The following is a 4,581-nucleotide window of genomic DNA, read 5'->3' as shown; positions in this document are numbered from 1 at the left end:
TCTGTACAACACTGCTTGACCGTACTATCTACAGACGAATATCACGGAATAAGTGAACCGTAACCTGAAGCTGATGCTTGTACCGCATACATAGCGACACAGAGACTGGGAAGCAAAATGGGAAGAAATGGCATTCGCTACCCGCACAACAATCAACCGGTGCACGGGTTTTACTCCGGCTCAACTTAACTTTGGGAAAGAGCTCGTGTTTCCCCTGAGAAACGGCCTTTTTTGCACACGTCCTGCAAACATGTAGCGCACTACCTTGCAGCTACCCGAAGATCTCCGGAGGCGTTTCATGGAGAACCTGCGTGAAGCTCCAAGGAGCCTCGACGTCCCGAGACTGCAGCAGGCAAACCAGTAGAACAACGGTAGTAGAAATCTACAGTTCAAAGAAGGAGATCTGGTACTGAGGCGAACTCATCCGCTGAGTGATGCTGCTAAGACGCTTTACGACCTTTTTAGCAAAGAGGTGGGATGGCCCCTACCGTGTTAGTAAAAACCCCTCCAACCTGTCCTATGAGCTGGTGCATTGCGAATCTGGTGGAGTGTGCGGGTCTATTCATGTCGCAGGTTCCAAATGCCTCCTCTATCGCCTCGGGTCCTACAACCCCGAGGGGTAGAGGTGTCGCAGGTTCCAAATGGCGACGATCCGGACCACCTCTCGGAAGCTTCCACACCGTCTCTGCCGCGATACAACTTGAGGTGGTGGTGAAGACGACCGAAAGGAGCACGACCTCTAAGTGCATTATGTTCATGGCCTCTTCGGTTTTTTGTTGGAAGAAGAGAAAGTAGCCGTGCTCCCGTATGCACAGTGGGGCAGGCATTTTTTGTGTGCGCGGCCACTTATTCCTGTCGCGCCATGACCTTATGTTGTTTTTAATTTCCAGTTCCTCATGCCAGACGGCGGCGACGCAGCTCCCACATCAGACCGACCACAGCCGCAGCGGTACTACCGGAAGTACTGACGTCGGACCCGTGCTCGCCCATCTAAGAGGACCCTTGCTGACCCAGAAGGAAGACCCCCCCACAAGACCTTCTAAGACGTCCCTTATTTTCATTTATGGAAAGGGGGAGATGTTTGGGCAACCTGGGTACAGTGAACTAGAATATGGGGGTTGTGGAAAATCGTGTAGAATCTACCAGGTGGCGCTGGCGCTCCATCCCCAGCACCTCTGCCAGGAGTGAGCTCGTTCCACGCGTAGCTGGTTTCGACCTTAGCGGTCCATTACTGTGGCCTATATGTGCTTTATGGGTGTTGCAACGTCTATGAATTAGTGTTTAAAGTTTTCTCGCTCAATGTAGCGATTTTGTGTCTTCGGTGCGATGTAGTGTTTGCTCTGGCTGGCTGGCTAGCAGACGCTCCTAGCCTTACGAGGCACTCAAGGTATCTCGTATTTTTGCTAATGAAGACATTTTTATTCTCCTTCGATATTCAGTTATAACTTATATCCCATATTAAATGCGTGTACCGCTCGCCCTTATCAAAGACGGTGTCATTGTGAAAAAATATTTGTTGAAGAGCTACACTTCGATTTGGGACGTGCTGAACGCAGGAAAGGCAGGTCAAATACGCGTAATCGTTGCGGCACTTTTTGTAGCACTATTTCTGGAGCGTGCAATATGCGGCGATCTTTTTAAACGAAAGCCTTTCGAAACACAGTTTACTTCACAGACCATGGTGCAAGAGGAATCGAGCTTTCCAAAGCATACCATTCATATTCTTTTTACACAAATAATGAATGCACAACTACAGGAACTATTGTCTACTGACCTGTAAACTTCCAAAACAGTCTATGTATAGCGGGTCATCTTCAGATACTTTGCAGCGTCACACCTGTTAGCTCTCGCATGGTTTAGGGACTTGGCAAAACAAAGTAATCGTGTAGTAACTTAAAAAGCTATCATCTGAGCAGTCAATGAATATGAATCCAACAATGTCAACCTGTTGGTGTTGAGCACGAGCGACTAGGTCCATTTCACTCTCATGATGAAGTTCTTGCATACTAAAACAGCTAGCAAACAAAGTTTCCAGCTTTTGAACAAATCTAAACAGGTATCCAGAGGGGTACAGCAAACCACCTTTATCCCGCAGTCTCGTGTACTCAGCTACCTTCAGCAACTCAACAAACCCTTTCTTTGTTAGCGACAATGCATGACAGTTGTTGCAGTTTGCCTTGAGGACGAGTTCCTGGCAACATAGCCGCAACAGTAGTATATCAGCCGCTCGTCACTTTTGGCTGAAACGCATGCAGCGTGGTCTAGAGCTACGTCATGTGGTCTGAATAGGATTCTCTGGGCTATAGATAGGTTCCCATTTTCAAGTAACTTTTGTATTGATCCATTTGTGCCTGGCTGGGTGTGCCCTGTGCTTGGTTCAAGGAGTGCCGTCAGAACTTTTGGCTCAGCATTGCCATTTGATACAGACCTGGCAAGCCCATAAAAACGTAAGCAGGAAATAGTGACCAGAAACCGCTGGGGAGTTGGATGCGTATTACACCCAGAGGACTGCCTTGCTGTACCCAAGATTTTTTCAACAGGGGCCTGACTAAGTTTGGAGGTCATAACATACTCGTAGTCTACTTGCTGCGTCAGGTAGTCGGGCAAGGACAGAACACTTGAAATAGTAACCCTTAGGCCAACTTCAGTAGAGGTAGAAAGTCACGCCGTCCACCCGCATGGAGCTCCCATTCTGTTAGGTATGCCAGAAAGGAGAGCAGCTGCCCCTCTTCATCAGATCCAGGCCGGAGGGTTTTGCGAGGAAACCGGGACGTCATGATTTGAATCAAGTCCCGAATAATCCTGCAATAAAAAACACTATATATCCCTATTAATTTCTTTTGAAGTTTAGACAGCAATAATTAAATGACATTAGGTGTATGCTTTTTCCAGCTTATTCTTGTATTACAGGATGGAATTCTTCAAGGAACGAAAAACATCCAAAACTCAAACAGCGCTCAAAAACCAAAGACTAAGAAAAGGCAGACATAAGACACGACAAACGTTGCATGTGTCTTGTGGGTGCCAATGCTCACCAATATTCAATCATCAAAATTTGTGAAGAAATCACCTCACTCTAAGCAAATCAGCACAGATTCTATGCTCCCGTTCCTGGCTTCCAGTTCAGTCTTGTGAAAGCGAAGCCGGTTCAAAACTGTGTCCACAAATAGCTGAAAAGCATAGCCAACACGCATCTTCTTCATATTGTTCGGGTTGATGTGGCAGCGTGTGATCCCAGGCATGGCTTCAAGTGTGACATTGGAACCGTCAAGTTGTAATGCCGCTCGCACAGGACGAAGCGAGACCTGAAATTCACAACAAACAAAAAGGTTCCACTTTATTACAGATACTTTAAGATACTTTGTATATATAGTCCAAAATTGCTTGCTGCAAGCACTCTGAACACTAGTGAAATAAAAAAAAAGCGGCGTTATTACCTTGCCCGCTGGAGTGTTGAAACTCTGCTTCAGCAGTCCATTCCTCAGGCATTTCAGAATGTGCGGAAGGTCCGATACCAAATGAAGTCAGCGGGTAGGGTCAACAGGGTTCTATACCTTGCACTTGGTAAACGTTGGAGTCGCCCGGATGCCCATGAGCGACCATATGTTCCTATTCTACGCTGCACCATCACAGGCGATGAAGTCCACAAATAACCTCGCTTGTTCTGCAAGGATCACTGCCTCAGTCATGATTTTTGTAGCAGGTTCCCTTTCACATTTCCATGTGTGGCAAATACAGCAAGAAACTGGGTCCAGCCGCCAGCAAATGGCACAAGAACAAATACCATTCTATGGTCGGAAACGACATGCTTGTCGTTGTTGTGAGTAAAAGAACGTAAATCAACAAATCCTTCAATGTGAGCACCAGATGTCACACTCAGGTTCTCTGAAAGTTTCATTTCATCTTCTAAGAGGCCACCATGTCTTTTGAACACATCCATAGAGCTAGTCTTGTCTTTTATGGCACTGAACACGTTCGTGGTGAAACAATACCCTGATCTGTATGACCTGAGGTAGTTTCGTAGCGTGGTTTTTGTTGGCAAAACAAGGATATGTTGCTTGCGTAGGTGTTCAGAGAGTCTGGGCCCTTTCCTTTTCATGATTATGCACTCAAGAATCCAGTTCTTTGAATAGGTCATTCCCTGCATGCGTTTGCGCTTGGTTGCCGCAAAAATGTGGAGGGCTGCTTCTTCGTGCTTTGGTGACAGGCTTTCCATTCTAGCTCTGAAAGCTTCATCACTGACACGCGAGTTTCTTGCATTTTGCGAAGCTGCTCTTGAAGTGTGGACATACGAGAGAAGAGACGCCTTGTTTTTTGCTGTGACAGCTTCTGACACTTTCGGATATTCGGTTTCACCAGATTCCATGCCCTTAGAAGGGATCTTCTCGTCAGTAGCACTTTCCCCAGATACCGGCAGGCCACGCAGATGATACCTAGAAAAGATCAAGACGAAATACTGACAAGAAACTAGTATTTATTACTATCTAGCAACAAGCAAAGCAGCTTTTCAGCAGCAGATTACATGACACCATAATAACAGGGTTTGGTTAGCTGGTTTCTCATCACGGACTACACGCGTCG

The 4,581-nt window shown here is 46.6% G+C and overlaps 1 pseudogene; it reads right to left on the bottom strand.

The window, feature by feature from the left end:
* Positions 1-1,794: 1,794 nt before the first annotated feature.
* LOC115314447 lies at positions 1,795-3,898 on the bottom strand (annotated as a pseudogene).
* Positions 3,899-4,581: the final 683 nt, after the last annotated feature.

This window comes from Ixodes scapularis, unplaced genomic scaffold, assembly GCF_016920785.2.
Source record: "Ixodes scapularis isolate PalLabHiFi unplaced genomic scaffold, ASM1692078v2 PGA_scaffold6__148_contigs__length_123643588, whole genome shotgun sequence".
In the NCBI taxonomy this organism is placed as follows: domain Eukaryota; kingdom Metazoa; phylum Arthropoda; class Arachnida; order Ixodida; family Ixodidae; genus Ixodes; species Ixodes scapularis.
The sequence above is the reverse complement of the archived record's forward strand: the minus strand, read 5'-3'. Positions and strand labels throughout refer to the sequence as shown.